We start from the raw sequence: 17500 nt of genomic DNA, 5'->3' as shown, positions 1-17500 counted from the left end.
TGCACCCTAATTGCCTAGTAAATAATAGCGACTGGAGCAAAAAGTAGATCGGTTATGTAGCGAAAGCGTTCCGATGAAATTTTTTTTTCGACGGAGCTAAGTCATTCCATTCCTTCCTCGTGGGTTTAATTGCTCTTTGACCGGTGGGTGACTGGCATGCGTATAGAAAGCACTCTAATAGATTCCACTTGCCCGAGTGTGGCGATAGGCTGTAGTAAGTGCATCCAGTAAGAGAGAATGTTCTCACATTTTGACGCCATTTATTACTGAGTTAAGGGCTACGCGGTAGACGTTAAAAAGGGAGGGAGAAATCGGACGCTTGAGAAAGTGACAACAGGCTTTAATTTCTTTTCCTTTCACAGAGGCTGCATCGATAGACGCACGGCAGAGTTAAATTTTTTAAAGTATCTTCTGCTGAACAATACATCAGCTTCCCGACGCCTTGAATTCTAGTGCAATAAACAATTAAAATCCTATATGGTACTTAAAGCTATCATTGTGTTATGAAAATGACTGATTATACTTAAATTTAGACACGAGGATAACAATTGGTCTTGAAATAATTCCAGCAAGGGAAGTCTGTCAAATGGCTTGTCAAAACTGAAGAAGACGCGACACATCTTATGCTTCTTTCAGTTTACTTACCGCCGTGAGCGAGGCAAGTGAAGACTAGCAGTTGAAGAATGATGAACGCAACTTTTATTTCCATTGTAATCTAGGGAATATAAATATCACAACTTCTTACTAGGTTATAACAAAAGCTTTGGAAATCATAATATGCACTAACTTATTAAAAACTAGGTAATAGAGCGTCATAGGTTCTCACACGGAGGGCTTTTCTATTAGCTTCTATTCCTTTTCTAAGTGAAAAAGAATCAACCAGGTCAACGAAGATTAGTAAGTAACAAATAAGACTATAAAGCTTCGACTTTATTAAGCCCATTTTTAAAGTTTAAATAAGGCGATAAAAACTTAAGCATATCTAAATGAAATTTAAAACAAGAGAATCTTCTGAACAACAATAAAACAACGCAGCTGAATAGGTTTTCCCAAGACTTATCTAAACCTAAAAAGATTTTATCTATTTTTTTAATTGCCCATAGACGAAGGATCTGATATAGACGTTAACAAGAACTGCTGACTTTCTTAGAGAGTTGAAGCTTTAGATCAGTCCTTAATTTCGATAAATCAGGTTGAACTTACCGGCGATTTTCTCGCTTTTATTTCCTAAAAGTAGTGTTTGCCTTTGAGATCTGAAGGCAAAGGCTGAGGTATATATGCCTGATAGTGCATTCCTGAGTGCTAGCTTAGTTGCCAGCAAGGGCTCAGGAAAACAGGTCTTTGCATGTTAAAACAACACGAACGTGATGGAAGCGTTGGCTGCTAATGAGAATCATTCTTTCCCGAAAATTAATATGTTCGTCTAGAAAAGCTGTTGTTCTTCACCTGTTCATTTCTACAACTTCATCTAAGAATCCGCGCTTCTCAGTTATTGATGTCTTCCAGTAGAAAGATGTACAGTGTAATTGAAGACACGACAAAATAAGCTTCTTTTTTGGCCTAGTAGAGTTATGTAGCAAACAAATGCAAGCAACAAGTTGAATGCCTTGGGCTAAAATTTTCATGGTGGTCTAAATTGGACGTTTGCGTGAGATCGTCTTTTGGTTCAATATAAACAATGGTAAACAAAATAATAGAAGTAAAGAAAATTAAAATAAAATAAAATAAAAGGAATCAGCATTCGAAGGTTCGAGAGAAAGTTTATCTAGAGACGCGGAAGGGCACTTATCTTAAAAAGAAAGAAAAGTGGGCCGAGTGAGAATTCCTGAAGTTCATCACAAACAGTTTCAGAAAGGATAATTATATTCTACATTGTCTTCTTCAACGTATTGGGTTCTACTGGAAATATGGCTTTTAAACCCATCTCAGGAAGTAATTACACGTATTATGTATGAGCTCCCTAGCAAATGAGAGACTTAGCATCCCGATTATGAGGGATACAATATATACCTTTCCATAAGCCTAGCTCTAATATTATTCTGTGAGTGTTGGTTCGCAAATGTAGTCACTGATTACAATGTATTCTTGAATTTTTTCTTAGGTTTCGGCGCTCTGAATCTGAAAATGCGCATAAAAGCACAGCTCACGTACTCATTGGTTTTCCAATATTTCAGTTATGGGCAAATATACTTGTACATCAGCCGGGGCGAATATCTAACATGATTATTGTCGGTTTGCATTTTCAATTAATCATAATCATTAACTGTGAAATTTTCCTTGGTTTCGGCGCATTGTGCATGAAAGAATTTTACGAAGGGATAATCCTAACTAACATTGGGACCTCCTTGTCCAATATTTCAGCCATGGGCTGTTTTTCTCAAAACTTCGCACATGACCTCTCTTACCAAAGTCATTGTCCAAAATGAGGCAAGACAACGCCTTTAGCTTAAAGAACGTTTATTATATTTCAGATTGGATAAACTATCTGTAAGAAAATGATGATCTCAGTGACTGAAATAACTTTAATTGACTGGACAGCGCTCTGAAATAAATAAGCGACGTATTTGAAGGTGAACTAATTTCCAAATTTTTTCCTATATTAAAGAACACTATGTTAGCTGTTTGACAAGAACGGACCTATGAAATCCGAGTTAACTTTCCAACTGAAAAAATAAATCGTTCCTTTTTTTTCCAAGTAAAGGTGTAGTTGAAATTCTGATAATCGTGTCGCTAAAAATAAAGAGTACGGATGAAAGGAAAGACACTCAAGCTGGAAGAGAGTAGAACAAATTCAAGAAGAAACAAACTTGTGATTTTTGTAACTCCATAAAATAACTAAAAACGTGTGCTCCTTTTAAATAAGATTTTTTTTGTTTTTCAATTTCTTTTTCCGATGAAGCATTATCCCCCGTACCCCATTTAGAACCTGGAATTATACTTTTCTTTTGTTGTGGTTTATGGCTTAAAAAAAGGAGGAATATTACATTTGAAGCGTGCTTTTGGTTTGCGTTATGGTTTATAGAACGAGCAATGTAATGCTGTTTGAGCGTGCAAGTTTCGCCTTATGGCTTATAGAACATAGATCAAGGAGTACTGTATTACATTTGAAGGGAAATTGTTTTGCTTTATGGCTTAAAGAACGAGAAATATGTCTGTGAATTGGAGCGTGCTTGTTTTGCTCTGTAGCTTATTGAAACGAGGAATAGTCTTACTATCGGAGCGTACTTACTTCGCTTTATGGCTTATAGAACAAGGAATATTGCATTTGAAGCGTGCTTATTTCGCTTTATGGCTTATGGAACGAGGAATTTACGTTCTGTATGAATTGCTACAGCCTTAGCCTTGCTAAATAAATACATTTGTAAATTGTTCAAAAGGTATTTCTTAACCACAAGGGTTAAAGGAAATTTAGCTAATTTAGGATAAATGAATAAATGAATTGGGGAATTACCTTTTCCTTCTTCCTTGAACGGTTCAACTAACAAAGTGATAGTCCAGTTTGACTCTTTGGATAATGAGGGATACAATATATACCTTAAGCCTAGCTCTAATATTATTCTGTGAGTGTTGGTTTGCAAATGTAGTCACTGATTACAATGTATTTTTAAAATGTTTCTTAGGTTTCGACGCTCTGAATCTAAAAATGCGCATAAAAGCTTTTATCTTTTAGCCATATATTGGGACCTCCCGCTCAGCTCACGTACTCATTGGATGGTTTTCCAATATTTTAGTTATGGGCTGATTTTCTCGAGACGTCTCTCATGACCTAAGCTGTCAGAGGCATAGTCTAAAATGAGGCAGGACATGAGGAAGGTTTATCTCAGATAAGAAAAACTATTTGTCTTAAGAAAAATCACAATTAAAACATGGAAAGCACAGATGCCAAGCAAATATACCTGTACATCAACCGGGGCAAATGTCTAACATTATTGTTGGTTTGCATTTTCAATTAATCATAATCACACGAAGGGATAATTATAATTAACATTGGGACCTCCTACTTGTTGGTGACGCGGCAGAATTTCGAGCAGAATAAGTGATTTTTGAGGCGAGCATTCTGTCGGACGAATAAGGCATTTTCGAGCAGAATTTAAGCAGAATATAAGGAAAAATCAGCGGCACTAATTATATGCATAACAGTTGTAAGAAAAATTTAAAACTGAATAGAAAACAAATGGAAAATAAACTTCGCACATAACCTTTCCTACCAAAGTCATTGTCGAAAATGAGGCAAGACAACGCCTTTAGCTTTAAGAACGTTTATTATATTTCAGATTGGATAACCTATCTTTCCTTAAAAATGACGATTACAACATAGAAGGTATATCGATGCCAAACAAATATACCTGTGCGTCAACGAATATCAAACATTTTTCTATGAGTTATCATTTTCACAGGTTAATCATCATTTGAAGCGTTTCTTTGGTTTTGACGCATTAACACTAAATATGCGCCAAAAAGCTTTTTGCGAAAGAATAATGTTATAATTATCATTGGGACCTCTTGCTTGACTGACAGGTACTAATTGGTGTTTTAAAATCGAAAAATCTCGCAAGACCTAAGTTCTGGGCAAAGTCATTGTGCAAAATGAGGCAAGACAACGCCTTTGTCTTGAGTTACATTTACTTCAGATTAGACAAATTATTTGTCCTAAGAAAAATTAAAATGAAAACATGGAAGGTACCGAAAACAGACAGTTATACCTGTAAATCCGCAAATATCTTGATTCAATCATTATTTGGGAAGCGTTTCTTTGATTTGATATACCAAGTCTAAAAATAAACGTAAGAGGCTTCTGGCGGGAGAATGATTCTATGATTAACATTTCAGTGGACCTCTTTTAATTTCACCTCCTGCACTTCCAATATTCAACCCTAGGAAGCTTTTTCTCGAAACCTCTCCCGCTGAATAAATAGCTGAAATTTGCGGATTAATTATTTACTATCTTATTTAAAATGAGGGTAAAATTCCATAACCAAGAAGAAGCAAACTAGATTCCCGGGGGGCAGACTAGGCTATAGAGGTCGGATTTCGAAAAAACGTATATTTGGTACAAGGCAGTGGAGGATTTGTATCCCCGTCTGTATGTAACAAGAAATTCAGCTGTTAGGGTAACCAAATACAATCCACCTTCCCGTAAGCGACCACCTAAAATGAGAAGATTCAGTGGTCGCCACTTCCTGGTGGTGGTTATACCGTGTGGCACGTAATTTTTCCGGGAGTTTATTTTTGCGGATTGGCGATTGCTTGTGTTTTGGGGGACTAATTTTTGCAATTAGGACAAATTGGTTTTTCTTGCTGGGAATTATTTTTTTCGATTTTCAAAAAGTACCCAGTACCCAGCACTGATAACATTTTCGTTTTTATTGAGTACGTGCAATAGAAATATTCAAACAATAATACGGTGTGCGTAACCTATATGGAATGAGCAATTCATTGTATACCGTCTTGTTTCTGATCGAAAGAGACAAGTTGTAATTTAAGAGTGATTTTCTGTAAAATTCGAACTTCGGCCTGACACGTTACCTCATCGATTTGGCGGATTTTTGGCATGTAGTCTTAGAATAGTGTCCTAAATACTGAATGTATATTCTTTGGTTCGAATTCTCTTTCCTTAGATACAAGAATCTTTTGCTTAGATACAAGATTGACCGTTTTGACGAGGCCTCGAGGGGCCGCCATATTGGTATAATAAAAGAGCTTTCAGGGAAATATTTATGGCCTTACCACTGAAATAACCCAATCGTGACTCGCACAGCTACAAAGGACTATCCTTCTTCTTTGCAATTACTTACTTTTATCTGAAAATGGTTAAGTCTGAGCTACGAACGGCTAAAGCTTCTCACAGCATATTTTCGGTTCTTAAAAGGAACACAAATTTGGTAGAAATTGGAAGGGCAATATCATGCTTGCCACATCGATTTAAAATAAGCCATTTTACGTAAACATAGTTTATTTATAGATAAGGAAGATCGTTGAATAAAATTCTTTGGCAAATGTAACAGAGCAGAAAGATAATGGCATGAATGTGCATTTGTTCAGCTACTTAGCCCCTAACAAATATTCGCTGAATCCTTCTTGAGAAAATCCTTCAAAATTGATTGTGGCACATATTTATCTATTTATCGCTTAAAAAATTCCCACTTGTCTTGTAAAAAGATGATCTTTTATTTCTGATCTTGCGACGAGCTTGTAATATGCGCTAAATAAAAATTGTCATTAAATTTTGTTGCACACCGACCAGTTCGAGCTGGCTCTTTGATTTTCCTGACAAATGGAGCCGCTCGTATGTACAGTTTCTGCCTGTATATTTTGCTGTATACAGCTTCAAATAAATCACACTTTCTTATGCGACGATAACGCAAATTTTGTCAAATTTTAGCAATAGGTTAGAAAAACAAACTGTGTTTTGCGGCTTTACGCAAATTACACCCATATCTTAAAACTTTTTAATACAACTATGCTTTCAGTTTGCTTCTATGTACATTTGGCAGACCTTTACAGCGTAAGATATAAAGTCAGTACATAAAATGAAGTAAAATGACTCATCAAGTCAAATTAGGTGATTGAATAAAAGTCCGAAAAATATGACATGGAATGATTCGGTGGGAGCTGAGACTAAGCTATTTTTAGTAGTTTTTCACATGGAACGTAACCAACCAGGTGCTTTGTTGTAACTGGGATTTACTCACAAATATTTGTCTTCAGAATACCCAACTTATTGTTCAAACCTGACCAGGAAAAAGCTCTCGTAGAAGTTGCCAGGGGCATTTGATATTTTTCTTGTGCAACGTCAATATCTATTCCACCCGTCGCATCGCTTCCCTATGTTTATGTTTTATGTTTACGCATTCTGAAGTCATTTAACTTTAAAAACTTACTGTAAAGAAGTAGTGAGAGCTTAAGGTCTCGAGGTGTTTGTGTTTTTATGACAGAGTTAATTTTGTACTTTTTTATGGCTTATGCCCTTTGGTGAAATTTCTTGGGTTTTCTTGGCTTGAGAAGGGCAGGTCTTTATTGTAGGAAACGTGGCGTTAGTTATTGGACGCTGAGTTCCTGTTTGAGTTAAGTATTTAAAAAACAGAACTATATGATTAGAACGGAAATATTTTGTTATCTGTAGGCTCTTGAGGGATGACACTCAGTAAGAACTCCAACAACGGTGACACTCAACTCGAAGCTAACATCCTTAATTACAAAATCGCACGTGCTTAAACAACGACTACAGCTTATATAAGATGCTCAAAAGACTTAAAGTAAGACTATACAAAATAGAATCCATCTAAGTAATACGCGACAGTATCTATTTTTGGAAAGTTGCATGGTCATGGAGTTAAGAAGATTTGACTAAACTCTAAAATCAGCCTCTTCCCGCCAAACATATTGGCACCAAAATTGTGTTCGCTCGCGCCGGGCTGGCTCGACTTTTGGGATACCGTCATGTTAAAACAGTGATTCCATTTTAATAACTATATTATTATAGCTTGCTCGCCCCAAAGAGACTGCATTTCATTTTCCAGAAACCGATCAGTTACTTTTTGAGCCTCTGAATTCAGACTTTTATATGTCTATGATGAAGTACCTTTGGTGTGGTCAGTCTACAAGCAAAGTCATGGCATTCCTCAAAATTCCAGTTTGCTACAGGATTAGAAGTTACGAGAAAATACTGAGCAAAATTCAGAATACTCACAAGAATGGGAGAGAAAAGAATAAACAACCCTTCTGCTCAACCTAAGAACAGGAAAAACGTTTGACAGCGTCTGGAAGACTTTGAACTTGATAAATGTCGTTCATTTCACTTCCCGGTTCCACCGTGCAGTTCTTTAACTATTAACAGAAACTCATAAGGGGTTGAAACTTGTAACTCGCGTTCAATGCTCGTGAATATTCACTTTTACCTCATTTGGAAACCTTAGTGACAGATATCCATTTTCAACAAATGGCTGCCGCGCGATCACCATGCAGATGTTTTAAGACAAGAGTTCTGCATTTCAGGGTTAAAAATACAACGTTAAAAGACAAAAAATGGAAAGAGAAAGTTCAAAAGAATGCTCAGCTTTCTTTTTGTGGAGGAAGGGAAGCTTTTCATCAAGAAATCGTCCGTCGAGGAATTCAACCTCGTTTTCTTCACGACGGAGCGCATGGTCTGTTTTGAAATGCAACTAAGACAGTGAAGTTTTTGCTGAATTTTCAGGTACATTTTGCACTCTATGGCCAAGACAATTTCGTTTTAGAAAGGGAATTTATGTATTTTTAAATGTTTCATAGAAGTTTTATAAATTTTTCTCTTCGACGCTAAAGAAAAATTACAAAATGTGCCCCGATTTGAGATGGATTTTGTGTTGAATTTTGCCATGTGCTCAGCCGATTTCACTTGCGTGAACGGATCCATGATCCAGATAGTGTTTTTCGAATTGCTTTAAAAGATTAACTTTCTGGATTTTGAATAAAAATTTTCAAGAAACGGCTTCTCTGTCTATTGTTTTGAGTTTGTTCATTCGTCTGAAATTAGCTCAAAACACGATCGTGACCACAACATCCAAGCTGAATTTAAGCTTAAATGCTTCTCACATTACTTACACGAATCACTTCACAATCGTTCCAAATATGGTACTTTCGAAAATGAATAATCACGAGCATCGGACAAAGCAAACAAACGAGAGTTACCCGTTTCAACCCCTTATGAGTTTCTGCTATTAAAAATAGCTTAGTCTCAGCTCCCACCGAACCATTATATGTCATATTTTTCGGACTTTTATTCAATCACCTAATTTGACTTGATGAGTCATTTTTACTTCATTTTATGTACTGGCTTTATATCTTACGCTGTAAAGGTCTGCCAAATGTACATAGAAGCAAACTGGAAGCATAGTTATATTAAAAAGTTTTAAGGTATGGGTGTAATTTGCGTAAAGCCGCAAAACACAGTTTGTTTTTCTAACCTATTGCTAAAATTTGACAAAGTTTGCGTTATCGTTGCATAAGAAAGTGTGATTTATTTGAAGCTGTATACAGCAAAATATACAGGCAGAAACTGTACATACGAGCGGCTCCATTTGTCAGGTAAATCGAAGAGCCAGCTCGAACTGGTCGGTGTGCAACAAAATTTAATGACAATTTTTATTTAGCGCATATTACAAGCTCGTCGCAAGATCAGAAATAAAAGATCATCTTTTTACAAGACAAGTGGGAATTTTTTAAGCGATAAATAGATAAATATGTGCCACAATCAATTTTGAAGGATTTTCTCAAGAAGGATTCAGCGAATATTTGTTAGGGGCTAAGTAGCTGAACAAATGCACATTCATGCCATTATCTTTCTGCTCTGTTACATTTGCCAAAGAATTTTATTCAACGATCTTCCTTATCTATAAATAAACTATGTTTACGTAAAATGGCTCATTTAAATCGATGCGGCAAGCATGATATTGCCCTTCCAATTTCTACCAAATTTGTGTTCCTTTTAAGAACCGAAAATATGCTATGAGAAGCTTTAGCCGTTCGTAGCTCAGACTTAACCATTTTCAGATAAAAGTAAGTAATTGCAAAGAAGAAGGATAGTCCTTTGTAGCTGTGCGAGTCACGATTGGGTTATTTCAGTGGTAAGGCCATAAATATTTCCCTGAAAGCTCTTTTATTTTACCAATATGGCGGCCCCTCGAGGCCTCGTCAAAACGGTCAATCTTGTATCTAAGCAAAAGATTCTTGTATCTAAGGAAAAAGAATTCGAACCGAAGAATATACATTCAGTATTTAGGACACTATTCTAAGACTACATGCCAAAAATCCGCCAAATCGATGAGGTAACGTGTCAGGCCGAAGTTCGAATTTTACAGAAAATCACTCTTAAATTACAACTTGTCTCTTTCGATCAGAAACAAGACGGTATACAATGAATTGCTCATTCCATATAGGTTACGCACACCGTATTATTGTTTGAATATTTCTATTGCACGTACTCAATAAAAACGAAAATGTTATCAGTGCTGGGTACTTGGTACTTTTTGAAAATCGAAAAAAATAATTCCCAGCAAGAAAAACCAATTTGTCCTAATTGCAAAAATTAGTCCCCCAAAACACAAGCAATCGCCAATCCGCAAAAATAAACTCCCGGAAAATTCTCGTGCCACACGGTATAACCACCACCAGGAAGTGGCGACCACTGAATCTTCTCATTTTAGGTGGTCGCTTACGGGAAGGTGGATTGTATTTGGTTACCCTAACAGCTGAATTTCTTGTTACACACAGACGGGGATACAAATCCTCCACTGCCTTGTACCAAATATACGTTTTTTCGAAATCCGACCTCTATAACCTAGTCTGCCCCCCGGGAATCTAGTTTGCTTCTTCTTGGTTATGGAATTTTACCCTCATTTTAAATAAGATAGTAAATAATTAATCCGCAAATTTGAGCAATTTATTCAGCAGGAAAGGTTTCGAGAAAAAGCTTCCTAGGGTTGAATATTGGAAGTGCAGGAGGTGAAATTAAAAGAGGTCCACTGAAATGATAATCATAGAATCATTCTCCCGCCAGAAGCCTCTTATGTTTATTTTAAGACTTGGTATATCAAATCAAAGAAACGCTTCCCAAATAATGATTGAATCAAGATATTTGCGGATTTACAGGTATAACTGTGTGTTTTCGGTACCTTCCATGTTTTCATTTTAATTTTTCTTAAGACAAATAATTTGTCTAATCTTAAATAAATGTAACTCGAGACAAAGGCGTTGTCTTTCCTCATTTTGCACAATGACTTTGCCCAGAACTTAGGTCTTGCGAGATTTTTCGATTTTAAAACACCAGTTAGTACCTGTCAGTCAAGCAAGAGGTCCCAATGATAATTATAACATTATTCTTTCGCAAAAAGCTTTTTGGCGCATATTTAGTGTTAATTCGTCAAAACCAAAGAAACGCTTCAAATGATGATTAACCTGTGAAAATGATAACTCATAGAAAAATGTTTGATATTCGTTGACGCACAGGTATATTTGTTTGGCATCGGTATACCTTCTATGTTGTAATCGTCATTTTTAAGGACAGATAGGTTATCCAATCTGAAATATAATAAACGTTCTTAAAGCTAAAGGCGTTGTCTTGCCTCATTTTCGACAATGACTTTGGTAGGAAAGGTCATGTGCGAAGTTTCGAGAAAAAGCAGCCCATGACTGAACTAAGGCTTGGATAAATTCTGCTCGTAAAATTGCTTATTCTGTCTGCCGGCAGTGCTCGTAAAAATTGCTTATTCTGTTCAAAATTCTGCTTGAACATCCTTATTCGGCTCGAATTCTGCTTGGTGTTCGTATTTATTTTCGCAAATATAGAAGGGAGCCTGGGCCTAACCCCTAAAACCTAATTAGATATTCATTATACGTAGCGAAATTGTAATTCATCTTACTTTTAATGTGAGTGCGTTGTAGCTATTAAATAATCAAATTAATCACAAGTCATTTTCCATTTGTTTTCTATTTAGTTTTAAGTTTTTCTTACAACTGTTATGCATATAATTAGTGCCGCTGATTTTTCCTTATATTCTGCTAAAATTCTGCTCGAAAATGCCTTATTCGTCCGGCAGAATGCTCGCCTCAAAAATCGCTTATTCTGCTCGAAATTCTGCCGCGTCAGAATTTGTTCAAACCAAATATTGATACACCAACAAGTAGGAGGTCCCAATGTTAATTATAATTATCGCTTCGTGTGATTATGATTAACTGAAAATGCAAACCAACAATAATGTTAGACATTTGCCCCGGTTGATGTACAGGTATATTTGCTTGGCATCTGTGCTTTCCATGTTTTAATTGTGATTTTTCTTAAGACAAATAGTTTTTCTTATCTGAGATAAACCTTCCTCATGTCCTGCCTCATTTTAGACTATGCCTCTGACAGCTTAGGTCATGAGAGACATCTCGAGAAAATCAGCCCATAACTGAAATATTGGAAAACCATGCAATGAGTACGTGAGCTGAGCGGGAGGTCCCAATATATGGCTAAAAGATAAAAGCTTTTATGCGCATTTTTAGATTCAGAGCGTCGAAACCTAAGAAACATTTTAAAAATACATTGTAATCAGTGACTACATTTGCAAAAGAACACTCACAGAATAATATTAGAGCTAGGCTTATGGAAAGGTATATATTGTATCCCTCATAATCGGGATGTTAAGTCTCTCATTTGCTAGGGAGCTCATACATAATACGTGTAATTACTTCCTGAGATGGGTTTAAAAGCCATATTTCCAGTAGAACCCAATACGTTGAAGAAGACAATGTAGAATATAATTATCCTTTCTGAAACTGTTTGTGATGAACTTCAGGAATTCTCACTCGGCCCACTTTTCTTTCTTTTTAAGATAAGTGCCCTTCCGAATCTCTAGATAAACTTTTTCTCGAACTTTCGAATGCTGATTCCTTTTATTTTATTTTATTTTAATTTTTTTACTTCTATTATTTTGTTTACCATTGTTTATATTGAACCAAAAGACGATCTCACGCAAACGTCCAATTTAGACCACTATGAAAATTTTTAGCCCAAGGCATTTAACTTGTTGCTTGCTTTTGTTTGCTACATAACTCTTCTAGGCCAAAAAAGAAGCTTATTTTGTCGTGTCTTCAATTACACTGTACATCTTTCTACTGGAAGACATCAATAACTGAGAAGCGCGGATTCTTAGATGAAGTTGTAGAAATGAACAGGTGAAGAACAACAGCTTTTCTAGACGAACATATTAATTTTCGGAAAAGAATGATTCTCATTAGCAGCCAACGCTTCCATCACGTTCGTGTTGTTTTAACATGCAAAGACCTGTTTTCCTGAACCCTTGCTGACAACTAAGCTAGCACTCAGGAATGCACTATCAGGTATATATACCTCAGCCTTTGCCTTCAGATCTCAAAGGCAAACACTACTTTTAGGAAATCAAAGAGAGAAAATCGCCGGTAAGTACAACCTGATTTATCGAAATTAAGGACTGATCTAAAGCTTCAACTCTCTAAGAAAGTCAGCAGTTCTTGTTTACGTTTATATCAGATCCTTCGTCTATGGGCAATTAAAAAAAATAGATAAAATCTTTTTAGGTTTAGATAAGTCTTGGTAAAATCTATTCAGCTGCGTTGTTTTATTGTTGTTCAGAAGATTCTCTTGTTTTAAATTTCATCTAGATATGCTTAAGTTTTTATCGCCTTGTTTAAACTTTAAAACTGGGCTCAATAAAGTCGAAGCTTTATAGTCTTATTTGTTACTTACTAATCTTCGTTGACCTGGTTGATTCTTTTTTACTTAGAAAAGGAATAGAAGCTAATAGAAAAGCTCTCCGTGTGACAACCTATGACGCTCTATTACCTAGTTTTTAATAAGTTAGTGCATGTTATGATTTCCAAAGCTTTTGTTATAACCTAGTAAGAAGTTGTGATATTTATATTCCCTAGATTACAATGGAAATAAAAGTTGCGTTCATCATTCTTCAACTGCTAGTCTTCACTTGCCTCGCTCACGGCGGTAAGTAAACTGAAAGAAGCATAAGATGTGTCGCCTCTTCTTCAGTTTTGACAAGCCATTTGACATACTTCCCTTGCTGGAATTATTTCAAGACCAATTGTTATCCTCGTGTCTAAATTTAAGTATAATCAGTCATTTTCATAACACAATGATAGCTTTAAGTACCATATAGGATTTTAATTGTTTATTGCACTAGAATTCAAGGCGTCGGGAAGCTGATGTATTGTTCAGCAAATGATACTTTAAAAAATTTAACTCTGCCGTGCGTCTATCGATGCAGCCTCTGTGAAAGGAAAAGAAATTAAAGCCTGTTGTCACTTTCTCAAGCGTCCGATTTCTCCCTCCCTTTTTATCGTCTACCGCGTAGCCCTTAACTCAGTAATAAATGGCGTCAAAATGTGAGAACATTCTCTCTTACTGGATGCACTTACTACAGTCTATCGCCACACTCGGGCAAGTGGAATCTATTAGAGTGCTTTCTATACGCATGCCAGTCACCCACCGGTCAAAGAGCAATTAAACCCACGAGGAAGGAATGGAATGACTTAGCTCCGTCGAAAAAAAAATTTCATCGGAACGCTTTCGCTACATAACCGATCTACTTTTTGCTCCAGTCGCTATTATTTAATATATAGATTTAGCCAGGGCTAAAAGCGAGGCTCCCATTAATAAATTTATAATTTAAATTAAACAATAAACTTGTATTCGAACTCCACAATTCAGTTAACTTTAGAGCGCATTTATGTGACTTTTGAGGGAAAGGCTACCTGATTTTAGAGAAAAATAAATTGCAAACAGCCCAAGAGTGAACCAAATCTTACATCGAGTTGATAGCCTCATATGTACACCCAAAAACTGGTAATCATCTTCGATCACATTTAAGAGCCATAATGGCTCTTGATCACCGTAGATTAATTAGTGGAAAAGAAAATCAGGCCAACTTTTTTGCGTTCGACAAGTTTACTTTGCAAAATCTTGTCAACAAATCTGGGTGCGTGTAAACCAACCTTTTATATCATTTATACATCACATCTGAGGTGAAACAGTAGTATGAGGCACTGTTTTTATCATATCGGCAAACCTCGGACAGAAAGCAGTATTTCACAATACAAATTGCACTCATTCAATATTCATAAACTGTTAAAAAAATTTCCAAAATCACCTATACGGCCATCCGGTTCTCACTTTTGTAGTGCAAGCTGTGGCGAGTGTTTGAATGAACATTAACAGAGTTACGCTCCAACATTATAAAGAATTTATTCTGTTTATTTTTTATTTAATGGTTTATTAACGCGCGGCATTTTGATTTGAGTACTCTTGCAAGCGATGTTCACTGAACGACTGAAAACAATCGGCACAGCGATTAAAATTACAAGAGGGACTACTAACAATCAATAAAAGAAATATAATTCAGTGAAACATATACAGAAACAACAATTTTCATTCAGGAAGACAAGTGTTAAAGTATCCCTAAAAATCCTGAGTCTTCAAGCTTCAAGCTTAAGTTTATGTTTTAAGCCGGCTTCCCGGTGTTTGCTTTTTTCAAAGACAAACTCGAGGCAAGAAAATCGCTCAAAGCTTTCTTTTCCGGCCAGAATTATAAGTAAATATTCTTTGGAACGTTTTCTTTCTATTTGCGGTGAGAAACTGTCTAAAGGCTTTTTAGAGTTCTGTAAGCTTATATCAAACCTGATACTCGGTCAGATCATTGTCTCAAATCTTACAAACGTGCATAAACTAAATGACCGCATAAACTCCGCTCAACTTCATTAAATTAGATCCAAAAAAACAAACATCAAATACAATAATTTCTCTGGCTTACCATTCGAGATGCAGCTCCTGAAAGGTATCAAGAAAAGCCAGTATCGCTTCAGGCTTTGCAATCCTCTTATGCATCAAGCAAGGTGAAAACGAAAACAATGCCATCTGAAATCGGATTTCCGACTTTGACAAGCGACGTATTCCTCAACCAAAAACCCAATAAACAAACTAGCCATGAATAACAGAGGACTCCTGATAGCAGCTGAATTTCATTTTGCACATCCAGTGGAAAAAGACACTTAAAAACATCACAAGTTGTCAGCTTCAGCTGTCAAAGTAAACAAGATTCAAGATGCTGCATAAATTTTCCGCATGAACTCACCTGTCAAATTTTGACCAATCAGAGCATAAAAATTGGACGTAGAGCGTGACCAACGCGTGACCATAGTGAGAAAAGTCAAAAGCAACTGTCTTCCCTGCCTGTAACAGCTGGCTGAATTTTCGCGTCCGAGGTCAGTTTGCAATCAAAATTTTAACTGTGTAGCACATAAACACAACATATTTCTTATGAATTTAGAAAAAACTTGAACTTGAGCCTGCGATCACTTGAAAACTAGTAACTTGTCAGCGGATAACTTCAAAAAAATACTTGACCTCGATGGATCGACACCTGAGCCTGCGATACGGTCAAGTGATACTGGTCAGCGGGTACCCTGTTTTGACAGCTGTCAGTTGATCAAAACATTTATGTCCAATATGTGTGCATTATCAGTTTAACTAGTAAAAGTATGAGATTGAACATTGTTCGCGATCTAGTAAAACAATTAACTGGTCAGCGGACAGCTTCCAAATAAATCACGTCACCTCGATGAGTTGACACATAAGCCCGCGATATGGTCATGGGATACTGGTCAGTGGCTATCCTGTTTTGACAGCTGTCAATTGACCATATTGTGAATGTCCTAAAATCCTATATTAAAGATGTGGACTTGCCAAGACACGCCTGAGACACCCCTCCCTTCCTTTTGATAGTCTCCCCTACCCCACCCGTACAATCTGTAGACGCGTACGTACGTACGTAGGCTCGGTCAATCACGTGACAACCAAACGAAAAGAGGTTGACCATATTCCATGAGTATGGGGCTCTGTCCCACGCGCGCTTCGCGCGCGCGGGAGCCCCGCTACTAGGCAATAAGGGTGCAAAACAGAAGTTATAACAAATCACCCCACATAGGTAATTCCGGCAAGAGTCTTGACTTCTGGATTCCACCCTGTAGATCCCAATTTTCAACAAATGACGGAAAAAAATTCCGATAATCTGCGTGGCACTTTAGAAAGTAAGTAAGGAAATGTTCAACAAAAACTCATGAACAATAGTGCCGTTGGGGGTGGTTGGTTTGCCTCTCCACAAGTCTCGGTTTCGGGCCTAGCCCTTCGTCAGTGGAGTTACAAGTACGATGGAAACGTTGCAAGTTTTGTATACGCCAAGAAAGAAAAAATAAACACTCAAAGAAACTTTTTCTATTACACGCACGGCCTAGTGGAAACGGAAGTCGGAGTTTAAGCCGCGCGGATGACCGATGCCAAGCTGAAAAATAAGGCGCATCTCCAGGCGCCTCCGTTGCGCGTTTTCCCCGCAGAGCATAATTCCATGGACTAGAATGTCGTGGATCGAGTGACCAGCCGTGTTAAAATGTTCCCCGACAGGGAAACCAGGCACTTTCTTCCCTTTGCTTCGAATGTGCTCGACAAAACGTGGCGATAGGCGACCAGCGGTGATTGTGGAAAGACTTCCCTGATTTAATGGCCACCAGTCAAGATGTTAAATTTGAGAAGTAGGATTGTCCTTATTCTTTCATTTAATGGATGGTAAGTGAGAACCAAGGGAATTCTATCGGACATTTGGTTAGAGGGGTGCTGATTGTTCAAGACATTAGTCTTTCTCAACCACTGCTGGTCGCCTATCGCCGCGATAGTAACCTCCATGATATCTTCGTACGTTCTTCGGACAGCAGACAACTCAGTTCTCAAGCGGGTGAAGGGCCAGGCCCGAAACGTTTGAAGAGAAACTCAAACCACAAGACGGCACGTTTGTTCGTTATTTTTTGTTGAACAAACCCAATTTTAGCTGCTGGATACCAAATTCCTTGCCAGTGTAAATTGCCTTTCGGATTCCAATCATTGGCGAGATTCTGGATTCCTCGAGCTGATCTTCGGATTCCAATTAATGCCCAGGATTCCGGA

The 17500-nt window shown here is 37.2% G+C and overlaps 1 long non-coding RNA gene and 1 pseudogene across 1 annotated transcript in view; one reads left to right on the top strand and one right to left on the bottom strand.

The window, feature by feature from the left end:
- LOC140937429 (uncharacterized) overlaps positions 1-3586 on the bottom strand; it is a 10280-nt gene extending 6694 nt beyond the window's left edge. The window contains exons 1-2 of the long non-coding RNA XR_012165466.1: positions 3452-3586; positions 646-715 (exon numbers count right to left, since the gene is read on the bottom strand). This is a non-coding gene — a long non-coding RNA (uncharacterized lncRNA). The remainder of the gene's footprint in view (positions 1-645; positions 716-3451) is intronic.
- The window catches only part of LOC140928268 (pseudouridylate synthase 7 homolog), a 113936-nt pseudogene that overhangs the window by 61902 nt on the left and 34534 nt on the right, over positions 1-17500 (top strand).

This window comes from Porites lutea, chromosome 1 (assembly GCF_958299795.1).
Source record: "Porites lutea chromosome 1, jaPorLute2.1, whole genome shotgun sequence".
In the NCBI taxonomy this organism is placed as follows: Eukaryota; Metazoa; Cnidaria; class Anthozoa; order Scleractinia; family Poritidae; genus Porites; species Porites lutea.
The sequence above is the reverse complement of the archived record's forward strand: the minus strand, read 5'-3'. Positions and strand labels throughout refer to the sequence as shown.